Source organism: Anomalospiza imberbis, chromosome 18 (assembly GCF_031753505.1).
Source record: "Anomalospiza imberbis isolate Cuckoo-Finch-1a 21T00152 chromosome 18, ASM3175350v1, whole genome shotgun sequence".
Taxonomy (NCBI): Eukaryota; Metazoa; Chordata; class Aves; order Passeriformes; family Viduidae; genus Anomalospiza; species Anomalospiza imberbis.
In genome coordinates this window covers 5,225,593-5,241,283 of record NC_089698.1, presented here as the reverse complement: position 1 = coordinate 5,241,283, position 15,691 = coordinate 5,225,593, and positions in this window count along the sequence as shown.

The window sequence follows — 15,691 nt, the reverse complement described above, 5'->3', positions numbered from 1 at the left end:
TTGGACATTTACATTTCCCAGTGGAGGAAATTCTTATACAATCTAAAGTTAAGATGGTCTTCCTAGAGGCAGTGTGTGCTGGCTGTGGTGGGCCTGGGCTCACCAATCAGTGCTATGTCGTAAACAGCAAATTTTTTAGATAAGGAGCAAAATTGCAGGGTTCGTCAGAACCTGTCCAGAATCACTGCAACTCTCATCAGACCATGGACGTGTTTTGGCCATCCATGCAGTGCAGAGCAGCACTCCCACTGGCCAACTGGCTTCTGCTGGCCTACAGAAATGGGGAGTGAGAGCCAGGACCCAGTGCAGCTCCCGGTCCACGTGCCCCGTGGCTGGGATGGGTGACTCCGAGCGCAGAGGCTCTGCCAGGGACGGCTGCTTAGCTTGGAGGAGCTGGTGTGAAGCAGCCCTGGCAATCTCTGGAGCTACATTTCTGAATCATCGCTGCACATGTCTTGTTTCTATAAAAGGAAACCAAGGACAGATTTGAAATTGTCAACGTCTCCTTTGTCCAGCTAAAAGCAGAGATTTTTTCCAGTTCTTGCTATCTGTGCTAGAGAGAAAGAATGTGTGAGTTTTCTAAAGACTGGACCTGGCACTGCCCCCCACGCCCTGTACTGTGGGTGATGCACCTTGGATTGCTGGAAGGAGGTGTCTAAAGTCATAATCAGGGCTGGCACTTCAGAAAAAATATATGCAGGCTCTTCCCAGGGCGGTGTGATTTTTAAAATGGGAACACAGTGGCACCCTTGTATGTGGAAGTGGTTGTTTCCTTTCTTCCTTCCTCTCTCACTAGCGCTGGTCACAGAGCTCCCGCTGCTCTGAGCGGGCCTTCAGCCTCCCTTCCTGTTACAAATTCTGTGGGACAAATCAACATCTTCCCATTAGGAAGTGATGACAAACCAGTCCATTTGGGGTGATTAATTGACATCTTAAATTAATCACGAGCACTCCTCTTAATGCTGTGACTCAAGATATTAACTGTTCCACCAGCCACATGAGAAAGAGCAGAGACCATTACAAAGCCCATTTGTCAAGCAGTCACTTACACAGCCATTGTGGTGGCTGAAAAAAGGTCAAGTGACTTTGTTATTGTTAAGTAGAGAGCAGACCGAAACTCCTAATTCCTTACTCTGTGCTTAATGTGCCAGTTAAGTAGTGGTAATTGGCAGCAGCTGTGCCCTGGAACCGATGGGTCCCGTACTGGAGCAGGAGCCCTGATGTGCTCAGCGGTGCAGTGGGGAGACTGGGGCGTTTACAAAGCAGGAGCTGGGGAAAGGTGAATCCCAGGGGACTGGAGGTGCTGGGGGCAGGTGGCTGTGATCAGAAGGAAGCGGGTAGGAAGTGAGTCTGTGCTAATTTGAGCATTTAAATCAATAGACAAATCAAAGTATGATTTCCACGGGGGTGAATGCAGTGGTGGTGATAAACTGATGGGACTTGTGGCTATTGTTTCTGGTGTCAGCCTCCCAGGACTCTCCTACCTGTGCAGGTGTGTGTGCTGGCAGCACAGAAGTGTCACCTCAGCATCACCCAGGAGGCTGAGCTTCCTTGGGGGCACAGAGATGCTCAGTACATGGACTTGCTTTTGGCTTTGTTCCAGTTTTTACACCCACCTTGCTCCCGGCCAAGCCGTGCAAGCTGCTGCTGGGCTGTTTCTGGCTCAGAAGGGTGGTTGCATAAGGGTTTCAGTCCGGTTTCCAGGCCTACAGTTTGCACAGCTTTGGATAAACAACGGATCTTTCAGGTGTAAACGCAGGGTGAGCAAATTTCCCCTGGGGCTGGGGCTGTTTCCATCCCAGAGCGATGCGGAGCAGAGATAAGCTGTGCTGGAGGCAGGTCAGGAATGCTGAACAAACTGAACATGGTGAGGGCACCCAGAGCAACCTGCCTGCGACCTCGGCCACTCCCAGCATGCTTCCAGGGGTGTCCCTGCTGGAACCTCTTGGCCCGTGTCCCCAGCGCAGAGATCTCCCACCTCTCCACGTCCAGCCCTGTGCCAGGAAGGAGCAGCATGCTTGGTCACTGGGATTGGTGCCCTGATGGACCATGGTGGCTGCTGTGCAGGTGTTTTGGGGGGTGTGGGGGCAAGGGGAGCACCAGCCAGACCCATGCTGAGGACCCTCCCCTGCGTGCCCGACCCTGCCTCGTTGGCAGCCGGGTGGGGCTCAGCACCTGTGGTGAGAAAAACACAGGAAGCTGCAGCAGCAACACCGAGTTTGTGGCTGTGATGTGGAATTAGGGAATGGTCGCCTACTGCAGCTGGATGGAAACCTCCTTCCAGCAGAGGTTGGAAATCTCCTTAGCTCGAAGTCGTTGCTTCCTGCTGTGAACCTGGAGCTTTCATATTTGAGCGCTTGGAATATTTATTTTTTCGTGTTGCTTACTGACGGTGGGAAGGGGAAATTAGTAAATCTTTATGCACGTTTAATCACCTGTTAGCAGAGGAGCTGCAGGGCACTGCTGCTTTTTGTCTGCAGATGAAAGGCTGCGGCTGGGCTTGCCAGGGAGAGGCGCTGGCACCAGCGCTGCTGCGTGGGTGCCTGCGGTAGAGGCACCCCGGGCGAGGGGGCCATCGGCCAGGAGTGCTTTGATGGGATTATAACAAGGAGGGGATGATAAAGCAGCTTTCTCCCTGGAGTGGAAAGGGGAGCTGATGCCTCTGGAAGCAAGGATTGGGGTGGATTCACCCTGGTGCCATGCAGGGTTTCCTGTGCCTGGGTGCTCCCAGGGCTGGATGTGCTCTTCAGGCTCCAGGGAGCATGGCACGGAACTCCTGTCAGGACTGGTCCCATGAGAAGAGCTGGGACTGCAGCCATCCAGTGTCACCAGCGTGGGGCCACCCAGCAGCAGTGTGGCAGAAGGAGCTGGGGACATTTGAGGGCTGCTCTGGCGCTGCTGTGCTCCCACCCGATCCTGTCAGTGACCCTGAATGGCCAGGCAGACCCTAGAACCTCCATTGCCCCTCTTTAAGGAGGAACTTAAGGAAAAGGAAGTTTTCAGGGGAAACTGCATTTAATCAATATCCTTGAGGGCCTTGGCTGAGGATCCCAAAGTGTTGTGGTATTCTCACAAAAAAAGGACAGTGTTTAAAGTGTATCAGCTGACAGGCACAAAAGAATAGCAGCCACTTTAATATTCTCAGTTTCATTCTGTACTTAAACCCCCTGTCAGTCTCCAGTGAGGAACAAGGAGAATTTATGATGAAAAATCAAAGTTGTCCATGAAAATCAAGGATGAGATCAGTGGGCTGATGGATGACTGGCACGCACGCGCCCGTCGCCGTGGAGGTGCTCTTGGCAGGGATGGGAACTCTGGATTCCTGCGCAGAATTGCAATGCCCTCCTCTTCCCTGACTCCTTTTGTTGGAATACAGGCTGTCTTTGCTCCTGGGACACCCCACGGTTCTTCCCTGCATTTTGGGGAAGGTGCAGCCTTCCTTGCCCCCTTCACCCCTGCGCTGGCCTCGCTGCCTGTAGGATCCAGCCATGTCCTGCTTGGGAAAGGAGGGAAAGCTGGGCTGGCTGGGCAGCCCTCCCGGTGCCCCCGGGCACTGCCTGTGCCACGCGGGTCCCCTGTCCCGGGCAGCGGTGACCGCCGTGCTCCGCCAGCGCGGCGATGCCGGGGACCTGCGCTCAAGGCTAATTAGCAGCGCCGCAAAGTTCATCAATAATAGATCTCGTGGCGGCAGCTGATTGCCGGCTCGCGGCGGGTGGGCACGGGGTGGTAAATCAGCCTGATTGATTGTTGACCACTCCAGTTTTTCCAGCAGTAATTTAAAGCAATTAAAACGCCTCCCTCAGAAATTAACAAGGTAAATAGTGCCCCCCGCGGAGCCGCCTGCGGCAGAGGGTCCCTGGAGATCCAGGGCTCCTGGAGACCCCGGCCAGGCATGGCCAGTGGCCATGCTTGTAGCTCTGGAGAGCCCTGACATATGGATGCACTCAGGGATGTGCCTGGAGCTCCTGGATGGGCTCCGTGACACCGTACCCAGAGCAGTGTTGTGCACACATGTTTGCAGGATGTGGAACAGTGCTGATCTTGGGAAAGGGCATGACTGAGCCTTGGGATTAAATCTTTGACTATAGGGCTTCTAACCCAGCAGTAAAAATATCTAATTTTGAGGTACTGGAAAATACTGGGTTTTCCTTTCAATAGGAATTGTGCCCAGCCCTTCTGCTGCAGCTCCTGCTTTAATTGTACAGCCTATTCATCCTGCTGCAGTGGTATAAATAGAGGCTCCTTCACCCATGAAGGGTGATTATCTTTTATGAGTGTGTGAAGGATCTATAACTCTTGAGGTGCAATAGGAAGAAAGTGAGGAGAGACGGGGACTCACTCTGCATGGATTGGATACTCTGTTCTGTGTATGGGAAATGTTGGCTTTCAACTAAAACCTAGGTTTTCAGAAGTGAGGATGAGGTACAGGTTCATTTCACACCAACTGCTGAAGCTTCCCCTGAGACTGGTCACCCCACAGGTCATCCTGGCCTGCTGCTCGTGGGTGATGCTGTGGATGCTTGGGTGATGCAAACACAGGTCAAGGTGTTCAGGTGTGCCAGGTGGCTCTACTGGGCACCTGTGTGCCAGCATCAGCAGGCTGGATTGAATCCCTCCTGCTCACTGCTGCTTGCTGTTGCCTGCGTCTGGGTGCTCTTTGCTCCTATGGAGTGCTGGTGGAGGCACCTCCTGCTTGTTTATCCCCAGGTCTTCAGCAATATTTTTGTGGCTGTAAGTGAGCACTGTTGTGAATTGGCAGGCCCCTCTTTACCTGAAGGCATCAGCAGTGTTTTGAGGGCTATTGGGGCTGTGCGTGCTGGTGTGTGCTGCTGCTCCTTGGGGCCATGACTGTGGACGATTGTGGTTTTCAGGCATTGAGGTGTGTGACAAATAAGTGAAACTGGAGAGGTTCCTTGCAATCCAAATGGCATCAGCCTTGCCCAGCCTAGGGAGGAGAGACCAGGCCTGAAGTGCCAGAAGTCCTGAAACAGACATGCCGATGCCCATTAGTAAATGTGTGCTGAATCTCCCCTGCTTTTACTCAGTGTATTTTTCTGTTTGGAGAGGGTCACAGAAGGGAAGTCAATCCTGCCCAGTGGAGAGGGCGTTCATGGGATGCCATTTATTTTGAATAATCTAGAGAAAGTCAAGGGAAGTTGTATGTTAAGAGTAATTTAATGAATTTAAGCTGTAATGCCCTACCTGCTCCAGTCAGATGCTGAATAGGAAGGAACGAAGTGCAATTTGTCAGGGCCTTGGTAACGGCTGTGTTGCCATTAAAAGAATATGATCTTACAAAAGAGGTAGGATGCGAAATCCAGCGGAGTAATTAAGCTACTCATCTAATTGAAAGTTCTATGATTTATTGAGCCATAAACCCCAATTCTTTCCACTTACTGACCAGGACCTACGATATATGCTATTGCCTGATGGATTCTCATTTCCAGCTGGGCAATATGCTCCTTAAAAACAGTGTTAAAAATGTCACCAAGGAAGGCATCCTTCATACTAGGCAAGTGATTTAGCCCCATCTGAAGTCTGCAGCACATCAGAGTTATTCCTGCAAAGGACCCCAGGATCCCATAATGGATGCGTGTGCTGGCACCTGTGGGAACAGAGCTCTTCAGGGCAGGAGGTGGTGGCAGAGGGGTTCAGCAGATGGTTTGTAGAGGTCACAGGGGAGATCAAGGTGCAGCCACCAACCACCTGCTCACACAGCAGTTAGTGAGGTACAAATGCTTCTACTGGTCACCAAAGCCTGGCCCTGTGCTGGTGGGACAAGGGCAGTGTGCTCCTGCAGGGGTGGATGTGGTGCTGGTGATGGGTACCCCAGGTTGTTTTGGGGCAGTATTGCCACCCTGGACCAAAGCTGAACAGCACCAGGAGGGAACAATTTGCCTTCCTCCCTGTGCCATGCTGCAGTCCTTGGCTCCAGAGATCTCTGGTGTGTCCCTGCAGTGTCCTGGTCCCACTCTCACCAGAAGCCATCGTGGGCTCCCCAGCACTTCCTTGCAGCTCGGCTCCCTTGGAGCAGCCAGGATATCTCTCCACAGCACCACCTCTACCTTTGTCTCTGCTGTTTAGATTCTTTGGTCCTTGCCCTGTCATTCCCTGGGGTCACCTGTGCCTCTGTTGCTCCTGGATCCTCCAGTAGGCTCACGGTGATTGATGTCTGAGGATATTTTCAGCGTCCAAATATTTTTAGCTTGGGGGTTTCCTGGGCTGGATAAAAGTGTGTGTCTGGAATTGTAACGATAGATGATGTTCTTTAGATGGGTGGATGTGGAAGTTACACATCACTTGTGTGTGAAAACACACTTGTGGGTGTTGGATTCCAGATATTGCTGACACAGTGAATGGGACAAAATGGGAACAGAGGAGGATTAAAGCAGCGGAGAGTTCAGTGATGCTTTGCAATGTCTTTCCCTCAGCCTTTCATCTGGACAGAAGCCTCTGGAGTTCTGTGCTCCTGATCATAAATGCAATGAACTCTTGAAACCTCACAGCATCCCCGGTCTCCCCGGTTAATGCAGGGCTGCTGCAAGGTGGCTCTTTGTATTATTTTTTTCCTGTCAATTAGGTATTTCTTAGGCCATCTTTTCTTTAACCTGTACCGATTGCCTTAATTGACTTCCGCCTTAATTGGTAACAAATCATTTCCACTGAGCTCTTGTAGTTTCTCTGTGTCAATTGGTTCAGCCTTCCCCTGGGAGTGCGTGTGAGCTGCTGAGCAGGGCTGCAGGAGCTGGGCAGGAGGTGCTGGTTCCTGTCCCAGCCATTCCTGCCCCATCACCTGTGTGTTCCCCAGCTGTGTGACTGCCCAGTCACACTGGTGTCCAGAGCCATTACCTGGCAGTCTCTGGCTAGTGCCACAGTGGTGACTGAGTTCACCCTTGTCACTGTTTTCCCCAGATGCTGCAGTTGCACCTGGAGCAGGACAACTTGAAATCGTGAGAGGAAGAAGGTAGTGCAGCATATGATGAAGTCGGGGTTGAGATCCCAATGCACACTGTAAATCAAAGGAAAAAGATCTTGGAAAAACACCCCTCCATTTGACATCCTTTCAAGGGGGTTTAATTAGCTGTAACTGGAATATTATTTGATCTGTGTTGTTGAAAATCATGGTTTGTTTTTCTTCGCTTGCATATGAATATACTTACAGTGTCTCTTTGTGCTATTTGTTGTTCTGAAAGCTGCAGCTGACCTCCCAGAACACCCAGACACAAAATCTGGGGCTGCCCATAGGCAAGTGGAAAGATCCTTTGTTCCTGAGAGAGGTCTTGCTTGGGTGTGATGAACAGGAGAGTTGGGTTGTAAGGTAATGGACACGTCTGTCCCCAGCAGTCAGCCTGCTCCATAGCAGATGTGTCTCCATGGAGCAGCTCATCCTTTTGGGATGCTCTCGCCCTATGGAACTGTGCAACGCCAGTCTGGCAGGTGAGAGAAAACTTATATTGCCTTTTCCAAAAGGGATGAAATTCGTGGCCCAGCAGCAGTCCCTGGGAGAGCTCTCTTGGTGTCCGCAGCGGTTGGGATTGTGCGGTTCAGCGGGGAAGAGCCCAGCCCTGTCCCCTTGGTGTGTCTGGGGAATGAGCCACAGGGCTGAGCATTGCAGGCTGAGCATTGCAGGCAGTGCATGAGCTGGCTGTGAGGCTGGGGTTACCTGGTGCCCTGGCTGAGCTGCCACTTCCTTATTTATCCCATTTCTGAAGCAAACACACCCCAGCAGCGTGTTCACACTGGCTGGTGCTGGCGGCGTTTCCCCGCTGCTGGGTCGTTCGGTGCTGCTCGCGTTCCCAGCACCGGTGCAGGATTAGTCACGCTCCTCCAGTGCTGCCGGGCGTGTTTCAGCGGGATGGGATGCTACCCTCCCAGCCCCAAAACTCCTCCCTTGGCAGGGGTTGAGGGAGCTCATGGGAATGCTGCTCCAGGTGCCTGGTGGGTCAGGAGCTGGCTGATTTCCTCCTGCCCTGCGGGTGCAGGCAGCGGGACATGGCACGCTGTGGTTCCTGACTCAAGGGTGTGGGGTGAGTGTGTGCTGTGCTGAGCAGAGTGCTCCCCTGGGGAGAAACACCGTGCTGTGGCCACCGTGACCCCTGGGCGGGCTTCTGGGCACTGCCACCCTGAGATTTAGTGGGGTGGGCTCCTGGCTCTGGGCTCAGCAAGGCTGGAGCTGGAAACCTGGAAAACATGGGGCTTTTTCTCTCCCTGTGTCAAAGTATGTTGTCCTATCATTGCTCTAAACCAGATCCCTGCATCCATTCCTGCCCAGCCCTGATCACCCAACTCCATGTCTTCTAGGAGAGCCTGGATGAGGATGATCCTGGGTCCTCCAAGGATCCTGGCTGGCCAGGCAGCAGGGTCCTCTGAGCAGCTCTTGGGCTGCCAAGGGTCTGGAGATGTAATTCCAGCTGCAGTGGTGGTGACAGACTTGCAGGTGAAAGTGTCCCCAACTCGCCAGGGTCATCCATCCCTCACAGGCAGAATCATTTGAAGGGAGCTTGCTGCCAGGACAAGAAATGTCCAACACCTTCCATCTTGTGGAGCTGTCTGCCTCCAAAGCCAGTGAAATTTCTTTTATGAGTTGTCCAGATTGCTGCCAATGCATCCAGTTTCCTTGGAAAATGCTTTGAAAAGGAGTCAGGAAGGACCACCCTGATTAGAGGGGCAGCCCTTGATTCCCTTTCCATGAGCTCTGCTCTGGCACCCAGCAGCCTCCTGACAAAGCATGGATATCCTTTGGAGGGGAAAGGAGGTCTCTCCTCCCCATCGCAGGGATGACTCGTGGTATCAAAATAGCTGGCAATAGAAAAGTTTGTGAAAACAATCCCTGCAGAGCATTTTCTCCACTGCAGCTGGAGCAGTCCCAGCAGGAGCCTCGCCTCTCAGGAGTCACAGGCAGGGGCAGGGGCCAGACTGGAAGCTGTGTTCCCAGCCAGCAATAACACAGATGGAAATGCCAGGAGCAGCTTTGCAATCCTGCTGCCGTGAGGTGTGATGGAGAGTCCAGAAAGATGAATAATCACCTCTGAAAGGACTGCAGGGGTGAAATGGGGGAGATGCAATCCCTAAGAATGCCCTGTGATTCTGCTGGGGTGTCCTGCCTTGCCCAGAGTGCATGGCAGGGTTTGGGAGACTGTGAGCTTGGGAGCCTTAGGAGGGATCTGCAATTAGCAGAGGTGACAAATGAGCTTTCTGCTGGGTGCCGAATCACTGAATCGCTGTGACCCCTGGTGATGGCCCTGTATTGCATCCTGCACGTCCTTTCCAAAGCTGAGGAGAAAAGCTGGCACCATTCTGTTTGCTGGACAATTACTGTGTGTGCTCTTAAAGAGCTTTCCTGCTTCAGCAGCACTTTAAATCCAAGAGACAATCTGAGTTTGACTTGGCCGAGTGACAAAGGCCATTTCCTTTCTGATTAGCCTGGTTGTCGCTTGGCTTTCCTCCCTTTCCATCCATATCTGCTCATGGAGGTCTCTGTCTGAGGACATTTGGGGGGTTTGCAGCTTGCAGAAACGTGGTGGATGAAGTACATAATCCGGGCTATAATTAATGTTTGTTGTCATCATCTTGCTAAGTATCTGCAAGTATCTTGCTAAGTTCGAAGACCTGCCATATTTGCCTTCAGATGGTGGGAAGTGCTCTCCAAGAGTTCCCCAAGGACTGGGGCCTTCAGCTGCAGCTGCTGGGGAATGGGGTGGGCAGTGGATGCAGATGAGGATTTAGAACCACCCTTGGCCAAAGCCTCGGGGCTCTGCCTGGCTCCTGAGAACAGCCCAAGAGGAGCAGCAATGTCCTGCTCCTCTGTGCAGCAGGCACGGGGGTGAGAGGTCTTGTGTCCTTGGGCTCTGGCTGTAGTGAGGACAGCCAGACTGCTCTGCGACAGAGGCCAAACCCAACCTTTCCTTGTGCAGGTCCTGTGTCTCCTCTGTGCCCACAGCCCTGCTGGCACAGTGGGCACCGTGATGCTCCCTGCCATGCCAGGCACCCTGCCTAATCTGTGTGGCCCCAAGGTGTGAGCTGAGGCCATGGGAGAGTCTGGGACCGGGAACTGGTGCAGATGGTAGGGCTTGATTGGGGTCACACGTGCTCTTAGCTGCCCTTTAAACCAAGTCACTGTGAAGAGCTGCTGGTGCAGGCCAGTGGGAAAAGGCCATTTGGATTTGTGGGACTTTGTCTGCCACAGCACAACCTGGCTGGTAGGGCAGAGTCCTTGACAAGTGGAGGCCTGGGAGGCAAGAGGAGTAATTAATATGAAAACTGGAAGGATGCATGCACTGAGCAAACCCTCTGCTTTACTCTTTTGTTTTTTCCTTTTTTGAGCATTATCCTGCAGATGGATGAAAGGGCAGGCCTGGAAGCCTTCCCCAGCCTGGGGAGATCTGCTGCTTCAGTGCAGGATTTCAGTTTTCTACAGCTGCAGTGATTCTTGTCTTAGGCCGGTAAATGGGGATTCAGGAGCTGAGGTGGGGAAAGTCTTGGAAGGCTAGGGACCAAACCCTCGATGAAATATTGAGTTTTTCCCCATTCTTAAGTCCCAGAAGGAGCTTCCCTGGGGGAGATTTCAGCTATCAGCAGACTCAACATGTGTGTTGTTACGGCTCCTTCCCTGCCTAAATGTGGGGAGTACAATCCAGGCCCCTGTGCTGTGGTCCGGGGATGGTGCCAGGAGCAGGATGGTGGAAGCTGCTGATGGTATTGAGGCCTGGGAGAAACAATTCGTGATAAGGCGAGTCCTGACCTGAACTTGTGCCCAGCAGTTTTCAGTGAGAAGGGAGCAAACCTACTCAGTGGTGTGAGAAACCTCGTCAAACTTCCTTGTTTAGTTTTCCCACAGCCCTGGGCTTCCTGCTTGCCCTGGTGCTGGAAGTACTGAGATAGCATCAGGGGGCTGTGCTGGTGGGATCTCTGTCCAGGCAGGAGCAGGATGTGCCAGCCATCCCCTGGGACAGCCCTGCGAGCATGGGAAGGGCTTGGGAGGCTGCTCTGGAGCAAGGGAGGCTGCCCACTCCCTGGAGTTATTTTCAGGATCAGATTCTGGCTGTATGATAAACCTGAGCGAGGCTCACAGGATACCTGGGGGGAAGGACTGCTGCCCTGGTTACAGGAATTAGTTTTCAGGGCGATGGTCCCTGCCCAGCAGGAGGGTGTGTGGTGCCTCCACAGACTGAGATTATTGGAGGGGGAAAAGGGTGGGACGTGAGTCTGGCTCTTCCTCCCCCTCCACAGGTCATGGGCTGTAAATTGGCGCAGCCTTTCTGGGCATAAGGAAAAATACCAGTTGCCTGCCAAGGAAAACAATAGGTCTTTCCACTGTTGAGCCACGTCCAGACAGTCTGGGCCTGTGTCCAGCCCCGCACTGGCGCTCAGCTTGGCCTCCCCTCGCCAGAGCTTTAATGGGAAGGAAAGGAGAAGCAGCGGAGAGTAATGAAACAGAGGAATGTCTGTGACATTTTTCTAAAAAGGAAAAATGTGGAGTTTCCAGTCAAACTGAAAGACTTATTGGGTTCGCTGGGAGGCTAAGTCCAGCTCCTTAGGACAAACTGCTAGATAAGGAAAACAATTTAGTCCCAAGTAATATTCACTTCAGGATGGCCTAGGCTCTGCCAGAATCTGTTTTGACTGCACCGTGCTCACTGATTTTTTTTCTTCCCAGCTCTTCAGCAAATGTGGCCCTGCTGGTCCCCTCTGGAGAGCCGGGATGGTGGCTGTGCCCTGCGCTGTGGTCACTGGCACAGGATCCCACAAAAACAGCCTCAGCCAGCCCACAACATCTGCCAGAATCATCAGCTGGGCAAAGGTTAGGCTGAGCACCATGGGCCAGCAGAAGTGGCTGAGTGGCACCCGGGGTCCAGGTGCTGCCTGAGGGAGGGCCGGGGAATGAGCTGGTGTTGCACTGAGAGCCAGAAAGGTTTCTGCTGCTCAGGGCCTGCTGCCTTTGACACAGGGTCCCCTGAGAGTCCTGTGTCTGCTGCAGTGGCACATCATCCCCCAGCACACTACCTGCTGTTTGCCCAGCACTTGCCCACTCTCCTGGACTTGGTGTTCCTGAGGCATCTGACAATTCCTGACCCAGCAGCAGCTGCCTCGCTGCCCAAAAGCCACAGGAACACTATTGATCCCCAATGATTGACTAATAATTGGAATTTCATGGCACACTCACAGGGTTTGTGCTGGGCTCACTGTGCTGCTATGTATTTTATTTGGGGTCTGGCTGCTGGCAGGTTCTCCCTGCAGTTTTCTGGGGCTGTTTTACACCATGCTGTGCTGCAGCGGGGCACACGGAGTGACTGAGCGTGCTGGGGAGATTCCGTCTGCTCTGGAAGTAGAGGGCAGCTCGGGAGCAGAAACTCAGGAGATCCTTGCAGGAGCAAGCAGTTAATTGCAGCAATGGCCAGACATCTTGCACACTTTCCCTTGCTGATCTGGCAGTGCTGTGTGGAGCAGGGACAGGCAGCTCCTGCTGCGAGAGAACATATGAAGAGTCCAGTATGATCAAATTTTGGGCCCGGTTAGGAAGCGTAGCACAGTTGGTGCTGTGTATTTCAATTTTTTTTGAAGATGTTTGACATTTTGCCCAGAGAACCTGTAGCTAATAGCACATATTATGTGGATTAAAAATTGGCTTAATGACACATTTCAAAGTCTGGTCAGTAATGGCAGTGTCGCTCCCTGTGGTGTTCCCAAGGAACATTCTGACATGATTTAATGTGTGATTTAACAACAGTAATGGTAAAAACCTTTGCTGGTAGTGCCTGCAGATGACACGGGGATGGGTGGTGTCAGCAGTGAGGGCAGAGCTGTGACTCTTCTGGTTCAATGGCCACAAGCCAATGTGATGCGTCACCACAGAGCTAAATGCAAGGTAACCCCCCAGAAATGAGGTGGGATCCCCAGTCCCTGTGGACGGGATGCTCCCACAAAGCTCTGAGACAGCAGCAGGTGTGGGGGGATGTCAGCTGACAACAGGACTTGGGGGTTTGGTGTAAGCCTCCCCTCGCCTTGCTGTTGTTGCTCCCTGTCTTGGGCTGTGCTATGGACTTGTACAGCTTTTAGATTAAATTTCCAACATGGGGCTGAATTTTGGATTTTATTCCTCAACAAACCCGTGTGACTCCTTTGCCTGTCCAGAATGGTGTAACTCCTAGCCTTTCCCAAGCACGGACCATGTCTGTGGATGAAACACTCGCCGTTTGTGTTTCTCTGTGTGTTCCCCCTGTGGCCCTTGGATGGAGAAGAGGGTCTGCAGCCAGATTCCAGCCTCCATCTGAGCTGTGCCTGGTTGCTTGCAGCAGAGCGGAGCGAGGCTGGCTTCAGCTGGAGGGACAGAGAGGAAAATCCAAGCATGACAATATTCCCTCTGAGGGCAATTACTCTCAACAGGCAACAGCCACAGCATGAATTCTGGCACCTCGAACCCTGCTCTTCCTCCCTGGGTTGCTTGGAGGGTTTGTCTGATGCAGAAAGTGAACTCCCTTGCTGGAAGCCCATGTAGCCTCAGTGATAGCTACAGGGATCTCATCAAGAAGGAATTTCTTGGCAGGGGAGAGGACCTGTCTGCCATATGGTTTCCATGTTTGGAGCAGAAGGTGATTGTGGAAATGGAAGAAAAAAAAATTCTGAACTTCTGTAGCTGATTTTCACTAGAGACTAATTGTTGAGTGCAGCCCTGTAGAGGGACCAGGGATAAGGCTGACCCTCAGCCCCAGCAGCTCCCAAGGCATTTCTCGCAGTAATGCCTCAGGACCTCCTCTACAGAGCATGCTTATCATCAGGAGACTTTAGATTTGACAGCTCCAATATCTTTTTGAAGGGCTTAGACAATAAAAAATAAGACAATAAAATGTAAAACTCTCCAGAGTGTAAAATGTACAAATGATGGTCACGTCCTGCCCGGCTCCAGCTTCCCTCTGCCCCCCTGGCCTGCACTGGCTGCAAGAGATGCTGCTCCATCAGCATCTCCTTTCAAAGGGAGAGCCTTGGCTGGTGTTGGGGAGATGTCAACTTTGGGGCTGCATCTCTGAAAAACCTATTTTCCCTTAGTGTAAGGAAAGCTGGGAACAGCCTGTTGTGCGGAGATGCCTTGTAAGTGGACTCATCTGCCACCTCTGCTTTTCTGGCGTCCTGTTCTTCAGCCCCAGGAGGTAGAACATGTGCTGTGACCTTATCAGAGGCTTTTTGCACTCTCCCACCTTTCTCCTAAATCTGGTGCTAGGCCAGTAGAGCATGTTCCTAGGGGCATAATATCGGACTATCTAACTGGGTGGATGAACAAATCTGATCTACCTCCTGTAATGGTTTGTCTCAGAGAAATGCTCATTTACTTAAAATCTGAGCCAGGAGAATGAAGCTTATGTCCTGAAAGTGCTAGAAGCATGGGAAAGGCTCAGCCAGAATGCCAGGAGCGCTCTGCCACGGACACATTAATTTGTCCCATGTGGAGGGAGCGGTAAGAGCTCACCAGGGGAGGGCACAGGCACCGTGGGGCTGTAGGGAGCCATGGCCTGGAGCTGAGGGTGAGAACCTGCTGTGCCACTTGTGTACACATGGGGAGAGACGTGAGACTGAGTCTGAGGGCTTGGGCTCAGCAAGACGCTCCTCTGCCTGGCTGAGAATTCATCCTGCTCTGCGAGGGCCTGGATCGCACAGCGTAGCTTCCAACTGGCAGCAACAAAGCAGGATAAATGGCTGAGCAGATGCAGAAGAAAAGTCTCTCTGTGCCTGACACACAAAGACACTCACTACTCTTGAACAAATATTTAGGCCATTTCTGTTGCCAAAATCATCACAAGGACACATGTTTGCAGCAGAGCTGTGACCCATGGTGTCCTCAGACCTGCAGCTCAGAGCCTGGCCAGGGCAGCAGCTGAGTTGTGTGCCCAGCAGGGAAGGGACACGGAGCCCTGGGCAGGAGTGGTAGTGCTGGAAATGGGGTATTGTGGATAGGATTTTCTGTGTGAGCCTGGGCCTGGCAGCTGTTGGTCTCTGTTGCCTGTGCTCATGGGGGTGGTCGGGATGCTGCTGCCACAGCGGTGTCACCATTCCCTCGTGCAGGGCCACAGGCTGTCCCTGCTGAGCCAATCTCCGTGGCAGGAGCTAGTGAGCGATTCCTTGTGTGGTGTGGCTGCTCAGAGCCTCGAAAAGTGCTCTTGCACCTTATCCCCTGCTGCCTCCCCATCCCCAGTAAGGAGCAGTGGGTGCCTGTGTTGTCTATTCCCAGTGTGCCACAGGCTGGTGACAGCTGATCTCTCTGTGCCCCTTCTATGAGTCACCACTTGGTTGGGAAGTTCTTGCTTGCTCTCATCAACAGAAGGTTGTGCCCTGGCATGTTGCTGCTGTCTTATGGGGTACCTTCCCAGAATCTGGGGTGAAGCTGGAGCTGGGAGCTGCCCAACTTTCTGTGAGAGGAGGAGACCTCCCCTTTCCTTCCTGTGGGCCCAGTGAGAACCAAAGTGGCACCATGTGGCTGTCCTTAAATGTCTTGCCTCCATTCTGATGGAAATGTTGCTAATCAGCAATGACTAAGGAGAGCCAAGTAAAGAGCAGTTGGTGTATTTGAATTCTTTTGACATCTTTGCAGTGTTTCTGTAAAGGCATGGAGTGTTTTAAAACATGAAATGTAACATCAAAACAGTAAAAGTAGATCAGAATGTTCTGTCTTGCGTTTCAAACAATGCCCTGGAAATTTCCA